Source organism: Rhipicephalus microplus, chromosome X, assembly GCF_043290135.1.
Source record: "Rhipicephalus microplus isolate Deutch F79 chromosome X, USDA_Rmic, whole genome shotgun sequence".
In the NCBI taxonomy this organism is placed as follows: Eukaryota; Metazoa; Arthropoda; class Arachnida; order Ixodida; family Ixodidae; genus Rhipicephalus; species Rhipicephalus microplus.
In genome coordinates, this window is record NC_134710.1 from 315,122,701 (window position 1) to 315,140,244 (window position 17,544).

The following is a 17,544-nucleotide window of genomic DNA, read 5'->3' on the forward strand; positions in this document are numbered from 1 at the left end:
ATAAAATAGTCGGTATGATCGTTGCATTAATAAATTTTACAAGAACATTCACATTGTATGCTTGTCATATTGTTGGCACGCCGTGCGCAGCGACCCTTTATTAGATGAAGCTGTGCCTGACAGCCGTTTCTGGCCCGTTTTTCATCGGGATATTACTTGAGCGAAACCTGCAATATATATGCCGCACATGCCCTACTGTGCTTTTAACTCCAAACTCTATCGCCACTCACGAAACTACCCGTGATAAATTCTGAGTGTGTTATCCCATTTACTTTCTAAATAGGTATAGCTGTGTAAACATCGAGGTGATACGGCAATCCCCGTGTATTTGTTTTTTTTTTGTTTTAGAATGCATCCCTAAATTTCAATGATATCACCTCAACAAGGTCAATAAATGTTTCAATGCATGTGTTTAACGCCCTCAAAAAACAGAAAAATGCAATACTCATTCGTTGTATTCAGTATAGCTTTTTCTGTAGCAGCAGACATCTTAACAAAGTGAAATACATCATTCGGTACAGTAAAGAAGAAAGTTGAATTGATTAACTTCTTAATTGCTGGAGTTAGGCGATAAACAATTGTATCGGGCCAGTTGGTATGAATCCATCTTGGTCGGAAGCGCAGCCACGATTACACAGAACACACGACACAAGCGCTTAACTTCAACTAAACTTTTATTGCAAACGTCAGAGCTTATAAAGGGGGTGAAAGAGAAAAAAATAATAAATGGTAGACAACAAACAGCACACGTGCCAGTCCCGTACATAACTTATCCGTTATTATCTATCACCCCATCCAAAAAACAAAGTTTATTCCACGTGAGCGAGAAAGAGGGTGCACTAACACACTAAAAGTCATCACGTGTCATTTCCGCAGCTTTTACTATCAAACAGGTTAATAAATCTCTGTCCCGATATAACACGCAGGTGTTATTGAAATACGGCACACAACCGCACTCCTTACAGTGGATCGCCAAGTGACGATCGGTACCCTTTTGTACTTTATTGTGGTGCTCTTTTAACCTCTCATTTATGCATCTTTCAGTTGTTCCCACATAAACAAGACCACATGACAAGGGCAATCTGTGAACAACCGACTGTGCACACACAACATATTTATTGCGATGCTTAATTTGGCATCCTTTCTTTTCTATTGAAACTTGAAACGTTTTGTGGCACATTCTTGACAGTTTTTCTGCAGCAGACATGACCACTCGGACGCCCACCTTATTTCCATTTTTTTAGGATTTGTGCCACACCATGGATATAGGGGACAACAGTCATTTTACACTGCTGCAAGTAAGTGTTAATACACTGCCTATTTTGTTTTTTTTAGGTTCCTATGTACCGATTGAGTGACGCCTATAACCATTTGTTGCGGGTAATCTGCTGCCTGCAGTCGCAAAACCTGTTGCTCAAAGCTCTTCTTCATGAAGTGAAAACAAGACTTCTTCAACGAATTAAAAAGCCACATTCGTGCGACAGACCTCTTCACTACTTTAGTATGGCCAGAAGAGAAAGGCAACAATGGCTTTTTGCTTCTGGGCTCATAAAGCCAACAAACGTGGTCATCCTGAAATTGCATCGAAAGGTCTAAGAACCTGAGCGTATTACCATAGGACATTTCTTGTGTTAGTTTCAGAGGCTCACAATCTGTCTCAAATACACAACACTTTTAAGAACACTTGTCGTATGTCATGTGGTCTTGTTTATGTGGGAACAACTGAAAGATGCATAAATGAGAGGTTAAAAGAGCACCATAACAAAGTGCAAAAGGGTATCGATGGTCACTTGGCGATCCACTGTAAGGAGTGCGGTTGTGTGCCATGTTTCGATAACACCTGCGTGTTATATCGGGACAGAATTTTATTAATCCGTTTGATAGTAGAAGCTGCAGAAATGACATGTGATGATTTTGAGTGTGTTAGTGCACCCTCTATGTCGCTACCGCGGATAGAACTTTGTTTTTTGGATGGGTTGATAGATAATAACGGATAAGTTATGTATGGGACTGCCATGTGTGCTTTTTGTTGTCTACCTTTTATTACTTTTTTTTTCTTTCTCCCTCTTTAGAAGCTCTGACGTTTGAAATAAACGTTTAGTTGAAGTTAAATGCTTGTGGTGTGTGTTCTGTGTAATAGTGGCTGAGCTTCTGACCAAGATAGAGTTAGGCGGTTACGCTAGGTAGTAGAATTGAAGTTAATCACGAGAGGAACCTCTCACATCTTCCAGATATAGAAAAATGGGCTACTAGTAACTATTACGGCGTAATGAAATTGAATCAATTTCGACAACGAAACCGAAGCCAAAACGTCCATTAGCGCAACAGGCAGGAACTCAGACTGAAATAACTGTTCAACACAACGATTCAGTTCTTCCGCGTTCGTTGACGTATGTACGCGATGCGTGCTACAATTGCAAGCGTAGCCCGCAAGCAAAAACAACGAAGTTGGTTGATGCTTATTATAAAGAAGGTCATTCGTTCTGAACGTCTCATAAAAATATGTCCGCGGCGCTTTTGCACGTTACAGTTTTAGTTTCGCTACTGAATTTTTTAGTAGTTAAGATGCATATGGCTACCAAATATTCAATTCTGAAGGCACCAAAGAAATATCACATGACCCTGATTTTCTAGGAGTTCGGACACATTTTTTGAAACAACCGGTGTATGGCAAGCGCGAAACATCTATTGTGAAGGCTGAAAACCACCTCTAACCATATTTTCCATGTGGTTTCTAAATTGGGTAAAATGAAAAATGCGGTTGAATAATTGGGCGTTCGCCTATTTGGCGTTGTTGAAGGTTAAATAAATTATGATGAGGGCCTTTACCGGTGAAAAACTGCGATCTGATTATGGCGCACGTCATAGAAGTGAACTCGGTTGCCCTTTATGGCAAAATGCCTAAGCTTCTGAGAAATAGACCTTTAATATTTGAACCACGTAAATCTCTGACAGGACACTTAAGTATAAAGACTGTAACTTCTTGACCTATCACCTCAATTTAAAAAAAGGCCACCTTAGTTTAACTCTGTCCTCTTCCTCTATTTTGGCGGAACAACGTCCCATACATAGTAACGCCATATCGTTCAAGTGCTTGTTTCGCCGAAATTACGTCATTGTTGTCGGCGCCGTTGGTTGTTAGCAAAAAATTATCATCTTGTGCGTTACCGGATAATTGAGAAAGATGCAAATGTAAAAAAAAAATGGCCCCGTATCTACATATTCACTGCAAATGCCGTTGAAAAACGATAGTGTTGCGTATGTAGAGAGTGAAAAAAAAACGTTTATTTGATGTTCTGCGCGAGAAAATCGGTCAATTTGATTTTGGAAGCGCTGTGTTAGAGAGTCTCGATCTGTGCAGTGAAGATGAACGAGCACATCGAGGCACGTTAGACACGAGCGCCATCTGGCAGTTATCTTCGAAAGCGAAGGAAGGCGTGCGCGCCCGCGGACAAAGATGTGCGCCTGTCTCGGGGACGATAAGGTGTAGAACGCTAAGTGACGGGCAGGTGCCACCACCGCGTTGTCTTAGCAAAGCTTTCAAACAATTGCCTTCTTGAGCATCGCGTTGCACAGTCAGCGCAGCGTCCCTTAGGATTACTTGTCTGTACCTTCTCTACTATAAAGGCACGCATACAAAATATCGACGTGTTGTTATGGTGCCTCAGATAAGCGCAATAATTGCTTTTTAATTGCCAATCTTATAATTGTGAACGCTGAAACTTGAGCAATATTGGTGGGCGCTGCGGAAGGGGTTTGGCCGTTTGACGTATCGTTTGGTGTCATTTGAGTTGTTGGTACTGCAGACACACAGACAAAAGTACAGACAGACAGACAGACAGAGATACAGACAGATCAAGATTTTGGCGTCGAAGGTCCCCAAGAAAGACTATCGTCTTTAATAAATAACAAAATATTCCGGTTTAGGGTGAGCATTGAACCTGGGTCGTTAGCAGAGCAAGCAGGTCTTTAACCATAGAGGCACGCGTTTGCTTGGCAGTTTAGTGGAAAGAACTTGCTCTGCTTAGAAATGCAGTGAAAAAACTCTCCCTTTACAAACACACAAGTCCTGTATACATGCTTCCCAATACAACATGTAATATTGCAGTAATAGTGCGTGGTACAAGCGCACATTGCAACTAGGCTTTAGAATATATAATAAATAAAGATATCGGTGTTTAAGGCCGGTCACCCGCTACCTAACGCACACACGACTGTGCCTATTCCATAAACGCCACGTAGTGGGTGCATCGCAAGTTCGAAAAGATCTTACGCGCATAATTATCCGTGGTTTAATGCATGTTACCCATTATACGAATGCCACCGTATGCGAAAGCTTCACTGACACAGGTCACTTTCAACCTTTCCGATTACATCGTTGTAATCCACAGTTTAATCTTCTCGAGTAGCACATACAATAAAAAGTGTGCAGTAAGCGATTGAAGTGCCGACCAGAGACCGGATATTACAATTGCGTTCAACTCTTAAAGGCGAAGCTCAAAAATCCCCCATTTTTAGCTATAATTCACAACGAGTTTGCTTCATGGAACACCTTATGCGTCGAAAAAAAAAATCTACGAATACACCCACAATTATCGCTCAATGTGAGTGCCCTTAAGTTTTACATAGTCACCTTAACTGCACCAATTTCTTATACACGCGCTAAATGATAAGAGGGGAAATACATTTAGCAATGTCAATGACTCTGTGAAGGTGGCAGCAGACTGCCATTTTGAACTGTAACTGGAATTTGAGACTGAAGGCGAAGATTCATGGGTGAAAATCGATGCACCCAGAAAGGTCATATGAGCGATATTCTGTTGAAAATCGTTAACCGCTGATTGGACCGAAGCTGGAACAAGAAATATTTTGCCGCGACAGGTTGGCCACGTTCAAGTAGCCCACCACAATCATCGTGGCACAAGCACCTGGCAAGACCCGGCTGGCATGGGCCACGCGTCCGTGCACTCAAGCTACTAGAAAGAGGAAAACAGTTGGGTATGTGCAACTCGATTATTCGGACTTCGACGACCATAGTCATTAAACTCGTGGGCACAAGTTCCCCTAATAAAGACGCTTGTTTTTTAGCCTGCCTGCTTCAGCATCGCTACATTTCTAGTGGAGGTGCGAGATATGAATCGAAGCCACGCGAGCTCGAGACAGCGTAGCCCCGACGACCTGCGAGTCAACCCCCGTGGAAGTCACTCCTGTACACCAGAGGTCAAGTCGCCGTCGGCTAGGTGACTCACCTGAGTTTAGTCCTCTTCACTTCACACCAAGGGGAATTCAAACGATGGACGCCACCACAATAACTAGCCAGGTAACACCGGCACAAGTGTTCATCAGCCAACCACACCAGCCGCCAGTATTCGACGGCGACTCGTACGAGGACATGGAAGATTGGTTAGACCTGTTAGAGAGTGGCGAGCTTGAATGAATGGGACGAAACAGAGAAGCTCCATCGCGTATACTTCACCCTGGAAGACTTCGTAAGGACGTGGTTTGAGAACCATAAAATTGCCTACCTGGGAGGTATTTTGACGACAAGCGGTGACTACGTTTGTGAACACAGATCGGGAAAAAAAAAGGCGGAGGCCGCTCTTCAATCGAGGAACCAACTCACAAGCGAGAGTGCTGCTATGTACTTCGAGGACATGGTTCAAGCGTGCAGATTACAACATTTTTTTTTTATTTAAATACCCTAAAGGCCTCGAGAGACATTACATAGGGGGGGATACTGTTAAAAACAAGGTATACATCAATTCATATAAAAGGAACACACAGCGATCAGACATAACTAGGTAAAAGGTACATTTTACGACAAGGATGTAACGCATGGCTCATTTCACATCTCCAGTACATTTCAATTCCAGGAATCTGCATGGCACTAGTTCTTCATCGTTTCACTAATACACGAGATATAACAACAGGGTAAGATATAGTAGCAGTAGACATATTACATATCAAGAAATGTACGCAGCACTGATTGGAATGCAGACGGATCATTTATCATCGCAATCTCGCTGGGAAGCTCGTTCCACTCGGTTACGGATAACACAAAAGGGGAATTTTGGTACTTTTTGGTCCTTGCAAATATGGACGACACTTTACGAGCATGGTCAGTGCGATTGGACACATAATGGGCAGGAAAAATATGAGCACATGAAAAAGGTGTAATGCCATGATACAGAGAGTGAAAAAAGGTCAAGCGGAAGAATTTACGACGAGTGTTAAGTTCTGGAAGATTAAGAATCTGTTTTAATGCTGAGACACTTTGGTATGGCGAGTACGAGTGCAAAATGAAGCGGGCAGCCTTGTTTTGAATGGATTCAATACAGTCGGACAGTATAGCTGTGTGAGGGTTCCAAATAATTGAAGCATAATCGAGGGTTGCACGGATGAGGGAAGTGTAAGCGCGAAGTCTAGTTTCGTGGTTTGCGAGATGTAAACGGCGCTTAAGGAAGCCAAGTTTCTTTAGTGCCTTGTTTGTTACGTGTTCAATATGCATGGCCCAGTTTAAATCAGGAGTAAATATCACGCCAAGATACTTGAAAGAAAAGGTTCGTTTAATATCCAAACTGCATAACATGTATCGATTTAATGGAGTATTTGGATTCGAAGAAAATGACATGACCTTTGTTTTATCTGTATTAATTTTCATTTTCCACGTGTGGCACCATTTAGCCAGGGTATTTAGATCGCTTTGCAAAATAGCTACGTCATCAGTGCATGTGATCTGTCTATAAATTATACAGTCATCGGCAAACAGTCGAATTGTTGAAGTTATATTGTTCGCAATGTCATTAATATATATCAGGAATAATAAAGGCCCTAAAACTGATCCCTGAGGTACTCCTGACCTAACGACACAGGAACTGGAGAGATTATTGTTTATATTTACTTTTTGAGAGCGACCAGATAGAAATTCCTGAATCCAGCGGGTAGTTTTTATGTCTAACTTTAGGCAGTTTATTTTTTGGAGGAGCCGTATGTGGAGAACACGGTCGAAGGCTTTAGAAAAGTCGATAAATACAGCATCTGTGTAAACCAATTTGTGCAAAGAGTCATGTAAATCCGTAGATAATTCAAATGACTGTGTCTGACAAGACCGCTTGTACCTGAACCCATGTTGATTTTCGAATAACACTTTATTAGTATTAAGATGTCTCATTATGTGGGAGTATATTATATGTTCGAGGAGTTTACAACAAACTGATGTGAGTGAAATCGGGCGGTAGTTTTTTGGACTTGAGGGATCACCAGATTTATAAATTGGTATAACGTGACCAGATTTCTAATCGTCAGGGACGCACCCAGAATCAAGCGATTGCTGAAAAATTAAGGACAATAAAAACGATGATACGTGACTAGTTAATTTTAGTAGTTTTGAGCTGATGCCGTCAGGTCCAGGGCTGGACCGAAGCGGAAGTCTAGCAATTGCACGTGATACACCTACTTCCGTTACGATAATGGGCTCGCTTGGGCAAGTAATTGGAGTAGGAGTGACGGAACAGGACTCGTCAAGAGGTGGTTCTTCTGCAAAAACTTCGCTAAAGACATTGTTTAGAACCTCGGCACATTCAGAGGTGGGTACAATCGACCCATTTGCGTCTTTTAATGTTATTACAGTGTCCGTATCCTTAGGGTTAAGAACTCGCCAAAACTTTTTCGGATCAGATTTTAACAGATTCGGCAGCGTATCATTGAAATAATAATCCTTAGCTTCTTTAATAGCTTTTTCTGACTCCCGAGCTAGTTCTTTATACCTATTCCAAGTGCGGTGACTGTTAATTTGCGAAGCCTTTTTGTAAGCTCTTTTCTTTTTGTTTAGGCAACTTTTAACCTTCTTTGAAAACCAGGGAGCACTTGTTTGTGATGTGAAGGAAACCACAGGAATGCACGTATTTTCAATTTTTTTAAGGAAGTCCCGATATATTATCCAGTTTTCATTTGTTTTATGATTGCTAAATTCGTTCAGAAAAGAACACAAAAACTCGGTTAACATGCAATTAATTTTTTCAATATCTGCTTTTTTGTAATTTAGTATGCGTTTAGGCTTTATTTTCTTGTAAAGGAGAGGCAGAGGGTGGGAACAGTGTACTACTCTGTGGTCACTAATTTCATCAAGGACTTGGACTACAACGTTTGTCGGATTGTTTGTAAAAATTAAGTCGAGGATGTGATGGCCGCGCGTCGGTGCAGTTACCATTTGAGTTAGGTGAAATAGTTTTAAGGTACGAAGGAAGCGAGATATTTCAAGTCCGACAGACATCGATAGCGATGATGGTGTGACCCAGTTAATGGAGGGGTAATTGAAATCACCGCCAAGCAGCAAGACACACTGAGGAAATTTGTTAAAAATTAATTCTAGTACATGGGTTAGGCGATCAACAAAATCTGGTTTGCTGTCAGGCGGCCGATAGCAGACCCCGATAACACAAGTGCAGCCATCAAATTGGGTTTTTACGCAGAGTAGCTCGAGAGTGGTATCAATAGTAACAAGGGAGGGTTGATAAGAGTTTCTTACAGCTATTAAGACGCCACCGCCCCGAGACAAAGTTCTATCTTTACGGAAGACCGTGAAATAATCTGGAAGTGATAGTTCACAATTGCGTATGTCTTCACGGAGCCATGTTTCAGTGCCTAGAATTATATCAGCGGAGCATGCGTCACCTACTGAAAGCAACAAGTCAACTTTATTTATAATGCTACGGAAGTTAGCGAGAAGAATAGATAGGTTTTGAACTTTTGTTTTTCTAGGCTTGAATCGGACAGCTTGTCAATCCGTGATGGGAATATTCGGAGGGTCTGCCTGAACTACTCTTGCGGAAACCGCGTCATAGTGGTATATGTGTCCTTTGAGCTTCAGTTTGTTATACCGTATGCTGTAGCGTTCATCCTTCTCTTTGTTCTGTTTAGCGAAATCGCGGAGCATTTTCCTTGCGAACTGTATTTTAGGGGAGAAATCTTCCTCGAGCCAGACTTTAGGTTCAGTGTTTTTGAGTTTATGCGCATTTCGAAGAAGGGAATCCTTCGTCTTGAAATTCAAGAACTTTATTATCAGTGGGCGCGTAAAAGCAGGACGAGGCTGCCCAATTCGATGCGCCCGTTCAATGTCACCGGGTTGCAAGTTTATTTTTGCTGAGGACATTGCTGACAGACATTGCTGAGGATAAGAAGGTGCGCCATCTAATGCGTGGAGTGAAGCAAGAGCTGTTCGCCGTTCTCGTCCGCAACCCCCCAAGCACAGTTGCTGAGTTTTATTCAGAAGCGACGGCCATCGAAAAAACACTGAAACAGCGGGCTCGGCAGTACAACCGGAATCTAAACTGCGGATCTACAGAGGTATTCTCCGGAGGCGTGCGAAACGACGTTGAAGCCCTGCGAGAGCTCGTTATATTAGTTATTAGAGAATAACTGAGCAGAGTGCGAATTCCCCATACGTCAACTGCACTATCTGCTACAGACGTTGTTCGAGACGAACTGAGGCAGGTCATACGAGAGCCAGAGCGTGAGTTGCAGCTGGTTCGACCTATCAGAACATACTCTGAAGTTCTCAGAAAACCCACGGTACACAGCAATGGAGCAGTTGCGATGGTGGTGACTCCTCTCTCACCTGCAGCACGCAGCGCACCTTGTCCACGGGAACCAACGGCTACCTATCTGACACCTGCAGGTTCACGTAGCACATATCGCTATGTGGAGCTTAGGCCCAGGAAAAGTGATGTCTGGCGTGATCACGAGCGCAGGCCTGTGTGTTTTCATTGTGGCGAAGCGGGTCATCTGTAAAGAGTCTGCCCTTACTGACAAGCTGGATTAAGAGGCTTGCCGTCGTATGAACCGTGTCCCCAAATGGCGAACGACCAGCGGAAATTAAGGACAACTTGTGCACGCACCAGAACTCATCAATTCTACGCCAACATCGGTCACAGTCACCATCGCCTATGCGCTACCGGTCACCCAGCCCACGTGCACCTTCAAGGCAGCCTGGTCATCGTTCTCCAAGTCCACTCTCAGAAAACTGAAGCAAGCCAACTGTGGAGGTGAGGCCGCTGATAACGTCAGTTACGAAGATCCTTCAATATGGTTTGATGGCGACGACAGTGCATTTCCGTTAAATAGGTGCAGCAACGAAAGCATTACTTTATATTTGCGGTTGAGAATGGAAGGATGGGAGCTGACTGCCTTAGTCGACACTGGTGCTGATTATTCAGTGATAAGTCACAAGATGGTGAAGAAGCTACACAAAGTTGTGACACAGTGGAGTGGATTGCAGATACGCACGGCAGGCGGTCACATTATTACGCCTCTTCGCAGATGCACTGCAAGACTTGAAATGCGGGACTTTTATTTACGTTGCTGATTTTATTGTGTTACCAGATTGTTCAAGAGAACTCATTATAGGAATGCATGTTTGTGAGCTAATGGTGCCGTAATTACCATGCGTAGGTCCAGCAAGTCGTTTTCAACTGAACGAGCTATGCCTGTGGAAGAATCTGAGGAACGACGCCTATAACTGCTCTACGCGTTGTTCATGATGACGTAACTGTGCCGCCACGCTGCAGTATAATGGTGCTCGTAGAGATTGATGCATTGTACAACCGCGAAGGCATAGTGGATACAAATGTAGGGCTGTTTTTGAACAAAGGTGTCTGCGTAGCTCGGGTTCTTGTTTTGATGAATGGCCGTGCAGATATCCTACTCACAAATTTGTCTAATGAACTTCAACACATCGCTAAACGCACGGCTATTGCCTATTACCAAGACTTCTGTATGGCAACCAAACTATGCAGCTTAACGACGTCAACCACTCGACCAGTGGCCTGCAACATCGACACATCCGCGACCATCAACCAGAACCTTCCAGACAGTCAAAGGAAACATATTTATGCCTTGGTAAAAGAGTTCTCTGACTGCTTCTCAACTGCTTCGAAGGTCCAGTGCATGTCAATTACGAAACACCGAATTATAACGCAAGACGCCACGAAGCCTATATGACAGCATCAACATCGAGTGTCACAAAAAGAACGGGAAATTATCAAGGAGGAAGCGAGGAGATGCTTTCGGATGATGTCATCTAGCCTTCGAATAGTTTATGAGCGTCCCCCGTAGTGCTCGTTAAAAAGAAAGACAACACGCTTAGATTCTCTATCGACCACCGAAAACTGAACAGTGTAACTAAACGAGCTGTCTACCCCTTGCCACGTATCGACGATACACTAGATCGGCTGCGATCCACAAAAGTTTTCTCCTGCTTGCATCTGAAAAGCGGATATTGGCAAATAGAGGTCGACGAGCGGGACCGTAAAAAAACGGCATTCGCAACACCAGAAGGCCTCTACGAATTCAAAGCGCTTCCATTCGGCCTCTGTTCCGCACTAGCTACGTTCCAGCGAATGATGGACACTGTCTTCGCGGTATTGAAATGGCAGTCATGCCTAGGGTATTTGGATGACGTGGTGCTATTCTCTGCAACGTTTGACCAACATCTAGAGCGACTGCACACAGTATTGAAAGCCATCCGGTCAGCAATCTTGACAATAAAACCCGAAAAATGCCACTTCGGCTTCGAAGAGCTGCGATTTCTTGGACATGTCATTAGTTCTGACGGCGTTCATACGGATCCAGAAAAAAGAGCCGCTGTTCAGAGGTTCCCTATACCCAGAAACAAAAAGTCAGTGCGCCGATTTTTGGTTGTATGTGCCTACTGTATAGGCGATTTGTGGAAAACTTCTCAAAGATTGCGGAATCTCTTACAAAACTAACAAAAGACGACGTGCCTTTCACATGGGAAAGCGAACAACAAAAAGCTTTTGACGAATTAAGAAAACGGCTACAATGTTCACCATTACTTGCCCATTTTGATGAGACAGCCGACACTGAAGTCTTTACCGATGCCAGCAATGTTGACCTCGGCGCCATCCTGGTCCAGTGGCAAAATGGTCAAGAGAAAGTGTTTGCCTATGTGTGCTGAGAACATAATGTGTACAAAGATCTGAACTGTCTGCTGATCCCTGTGAAGATAGAGAGCGCACGATTGCGCACAGCTGCTCAAAGTGTGCAATTCCTGCCATAATCACGCAGCCTCTGGCTCATCAAAGCACGCCGTACGTTATACACTTCGGCCAATAAAGGTATACGTGATTCCTGCTACAGCAATGCGATTTTCGCGTATTAGTAAAGTACAATTTTACAATCTCGAAAATACGATTTTATCATGACTCGACGTTTTGTAAGCGAGAAAATGCACGAAAAGACAATATGAGTGGAAATGCCCCCTTGAGATTCCCGCACCAAATACCGTGGCGTCATCAATTTTGAAGGCGTCCACTGCTCCTTACGTAGCCTATAACTGATAAAAACGAAGAGCATTGTGATCTGTAGGTGCCATAAACATAGCGTACAAAGTTTCAGAAAATTTTGTCCAGCCAGTTTTGCTACAGCACTAACGATACATTTTAAAATTTTTGATGTCACGCATGATAATTTTGGTGTTGAAATTCAAAAATCAAACTTCAGTCTTGATTTTCTCCGCAAATAATGCACTCGGAGTGCTCAGAGTATCGTTTTTTATTCTAAACAAAGCAATTGTTTTTCTTTATTGTCCCTTCAAAACACTAGCCGCAATGCTTCTTCTGTTTTATTTTGCTACAAATATGGCGGTACCGTTAAATGACATGCCTATTACGGATCCTTTTAGCTGGGATTCTGACTCCTTTTCAAGTACACTCTCAACGGGGCAACTCTGAGGAACTCATATCCCCCCCCCCCCTTCCGGTATTCTGCGTACATAGACAAGTGGATGAAGCTCAAACATGCTTTAACAAGATATGCGTTGCAATTCTTCCGCAGTGCTGGTGTTCAGGGCGCGAAAGCATTAGGCAGGCGACTCGCACCATCGGAACGTCATGTGGTGGAGTTCAGAGATAGGTTTGTTACAGTTTAAACATTAGAAGGAAAGATTGATTGTGTTGTGCCGGCTATGTTTAAAGTAAGTTTCGCTCCGTATGTTGTTGGACTGGCCTGTATGCTGCTCACAGTGACCACCATAAAAAGTGGGAAGGTTAGCCCCCTCTACCACGCCACTCGCCCCTAAGTAAATGATGATTGACTAATATGTGGGGTTTAACGTCCCAATACCACCATATGCTTATGAGACACGCCATAGTGGAGGACTCCGGAGATTTCAACCAGCTAGGGTTTTTTAACGTGCACCCAAATCTGAGCCCACGGGCCTAATGCATTTTCGCCTCTCGAAAGCCAAGTAAAGCGTCTGGGCGAAATTGAAAGAATTCATATGGTCGCAAACGGCAAACCAAGCTGTAAGTTCTCGCTTGCTAATCTCCAAGGAAAGTGGAACACATGGATAAATGAATGACTTCATAAGATCCATTTCAAGCATCCACATTCGCTAAATAGTCTTTCCGCAACATGTGGGTAAGTGGTCATTTTGAGAACTCAGACACTCACAGTTAGACAACAGCTCTTTGCGAGCCTGTATTTTCATTTTTTGGCAAGAGCTCTCGGTAGCAGCTCGGCTTTATTATTATAACTTCACGAACGAGATAAAACTCCCGCAGTGATGAAATCGAACACTACCCCATTAGGAAAAATAGAGCCGTTTAAAGTTTCAGCGCCTAAATGCAGGTGCAGATTCCAACAGATAGTCTCTCCTTCTTCCTTCGTTAATTCCGGCCCCAACGGCATGTGCAACTTCTGAGCTATACCTGTCCTTGTCGTATACAACAGAGCGGACCCCTTAATCCTGGACACAATTTCGCACCCAGAGCCCCATTACTGCCAGTCCTCAAGGATGGGTCACTAACATTTTGTCTTCTGACACCGAGGCTGCTGCAGGAGCATCGCGGTGTTCACTCCGTAAGAGGACCACATGAAGGAAACGCGCGTTCCCGACACCCGTACAGGAGAGGGTGCCGAGTAGCGATTTTATACACGCCTCATTTGCTGTCAACGTAAGCCCCCCCCCCCTTTTCCCTACTTCCCCGAACCCACCCTTTTTACCTTTATTACCCATCTTGCCTTTTTGCCGTCCCGCCTTTTTTCTCCGCAATATTTGTACGAATTTGCCATACTCATCGTCTCTCTTCTTTTTACTTCCGAGTGCACCCACTCTCATTTCCCACTTCCCCATCTGCTGAAAGTACCACCTAAGCAAAAAAAAAACCCTGCGTAATGGTTCAACTTGCTTTTCGCGCATTTTACTTTCGTTTAGTTCTCGAAAATTACTGCCCCTAATCCTTTATCTCCCTCTAGACCTGGACGTGCCTTTTTTTCTCGTTTTCTTTCTTATTCGCACTATCGAAATTTCCCCTGATTAGAATTTCTCGGCCTAACAGCTTGCAACCTCATTTGACAACGGTGTCACTACCTGATGGCGGGGAGCTAACGATAACAGAACGCGTCGTCTACGCGAGAGACACGACTTCTTTATTTTCGCATCTCCTTCTCTTTATCCGGTCACCTCATTTCCCGCGTTTGTTTCGCTAGTTTCCTTCTTCTTCTTTATCAGTTCTGCTCGAGGGGCAGGTAACGCCCCAAAATGGCACATTTCATCGCATCGTCTTAAGGGATTTCTATTCCCCTAATGTTCGCACTCCCGCCGCACGGTACGCATTCGTCCGTATTTGTTACACCGATTTGGTTCTGTTTTATTTCTGAAGCTTTGAAACGCTTCATTCGTGTAATCAACTACGCTATATTACACTTCTTCAACTGTTCGTCTTCTAAGTTTTTTGTTTTTTTTTCTGTTTCAGCTATTACACCCTTCCGATTTTTCTTCTTTGTCCTCCATTTCTCTGTAACTGGGTTTTACCCACATAAAGATGTAAAAGTAAAGGTGCTTTCGGATTTTTTCTCGCCAGGTAGTTTGGCGAAAGCAGGCTCTCCTTATTCCCTCTTCTTCGTCTTGGAGCGAAAAGCGAGTTTTGGCCTGTAATTTGAACCGGTAATGTGCGCACACGTATCACTCGTCGTAACAGACTGTGGATATGCCTTTACGTATACCTCCACGAAGTCACGGCGAAGGTTTCGGTAAGCCGCCGCATATGTGAAGTCATAACTTTAAATAACTTGCTCAAATTTTCAATTTTTCTACACCTATATGTACTGGTTATTCGAAGTTATGTGTATATGTGTATTCTTGCGATGGGCGAATGCCTTAGAAAGATTTATACACATATACCCTTCGCCCTCTATTTTTTCATGCATTCAGCTATTTGTTTATTTATTGGTGTCCCGAATCTGTTACTTAACGTCACATTTCGAAATTTATGCACGGAATGGTTTATTTAAGACTGCCTGTCGTAGCAAACAGCAATCCCACATCAAACATCAAGCAGCAGTAGAGCAGCCCTGTGCACATTGAATATAAACTAAAATTACGCAAGCAAATAACGCTCCGAGGGAAGGGCACAAATTCGGGAAATGAACGGTCACTGTCTTCAGCTAACGTGAGTGATATAAGCTTGTATTTCGCCAATGTCCAGCACTCAATTACACAAAGTAGAAAAAATTATATGGCGACTAAATTTATACTGACACACCCCGCGTATTTTCACCGTCGTTATCGCAGTCTTCGTGAGGTAACGTATAAAGTCCTAGGATAATAACATCGCCTTGCCCGTCTTATGTTCCATGTGCAAGTGGGGCAGCCGACGATACCGGCTCAAGCGAAGAGCAAGCGCCCCAGTCGTAGGGACGGGGTTCAGAACGGGTATTGTGGCTGCGGGGTTCTTGGTGTGCAGAAATTTCCTATCTTTAGCGGCAAGGCGCTGTCGCACACGCCCCATCTTGACAGTGATTAGTAGACAGCTCATATCTATGAGCTATACGTGATATTCTCTAGCCACCAACGTTTATAGAGCTAGTACAGTTGTGCAGCTCCACTCTTGAGCTGGCACGCGCAGCTGACGAGTGAACTTACGGAGCTACTGTTTGATTTTGCTTCACTTGCTGTGGCCCGCTTGATCAGATACGGCAGCGAACAGTTTCTCTCAATGGCGCGTTGCCAAAGCTAATCGCGGAGGCGAGGCACATGCAGCAGTTATCTGAGACGTGCAAGGAGTAGCCGTTTGCGATACGGTGCGGGTTTCTCCACGTTCGTATTCTCCGTACTATATGCAAGATTGTTTCCGAATGCGCGAGGCATGATGCAAAACGGAACTGCAGCGCTGCTAGTTCTTGCGTCGGCCGTCACGTTCACTTCAGAGAGCAAGCGTCTATGGGGAGGTGCGAACTTCAAACGCTGCAAAATCAGAAGTGTATGCATCAAATGCGACAGGCGAGGATGATGCTGGGTGCGAGTGAATAACAGTATGAAATAGTTCTTCTTGACGGAGGAAAAGTCACGTGAAAACCGTATTGACGCCAGCCGGCCTCGGTGCAGCGGCACATCACCTCTCGCAATGAACGGCGCAATGTTAAGTGTGTCATTAATTGTGCATAACTGTTAAGTCATACTGAATAGTGGCCGCAGTTGGATTCACGTAATACAAATGAACAGTGGTGCACTTTACTTCAAGTGATTAGCTTGTCACCGATTGTAAATGCAAATAGGGCCAAGTACCCTAACCGAAATGAACTCATTCTTAAAACACTTGTTTGCACATAGAATTTCACAAGTCACCAAGCGCAGCTCCCATCACAGTGACGCGATAACGTTAGAGGCTATGTACTTCTATGCAAAGGAGGACGGGCTTTTCTCTGTGGCAGACTGATACCACCAGCCGAGCGCGAATTCATTTGCCGCGGTTCCCTGTACAAACAATTCACTCCTGTTTCTACGCACAAAATCTTGCCTATTCGTTCTAATATACACTGTAATAAACGTGTGGACACATCATAAATCCCCCACCCGACACAACAGAGCTGTTCAACATGCTGCGTGCGTGCACGGTGCTCTCGAACACAGAGCCTCTGGCAGCGGGCTTCGTTACGCGGCCGGCCCACAACGTCAAACAGAATAGCCCATCGGACGGTGCTCTGCTTGTCTAGACGACCCCACCCCAATGCGCTCAGCGTGTCTCATGAAACTCAGCTGTTCTGCTGTGCCGTGCCCACTAGTCTCTCGAGGTGCACCCACGCTATCTGATACAATTTAGCATACAAAACAACATCCGGCATGATCGATCAGTGCCGTGTTTGAACTTGACGATCACTCGAGTGAATGAGTTTGACAAGACGTCATCGCGACCGTTCGTCATTAACAAGAGCCGCTAATGGGACGTCCCTTTTGTTGCGCAAGGCATCTCTTGCTCGTCAATGGTGTGCAATGGAGCGTCCATAAGCTTGCATCGAGCTGAAAAGAAAAGTCGGTCCGCGTCGCAGCAATCGCGCTAATCACATGCATAAGCTCTTTGTCGCGTTAACGTCGGCTGTATTCTATCTATACGTAAGGTAGTCTGGTGAAAAATTTTACGGGAGTTTTACCAATCTCTTTTGTCGTCCGTACACCTATTATGATATATATTATGATGTGTAACTGAACGACGTTCCTAGGTCTGTACATGCTGTGTGTCATTGCTT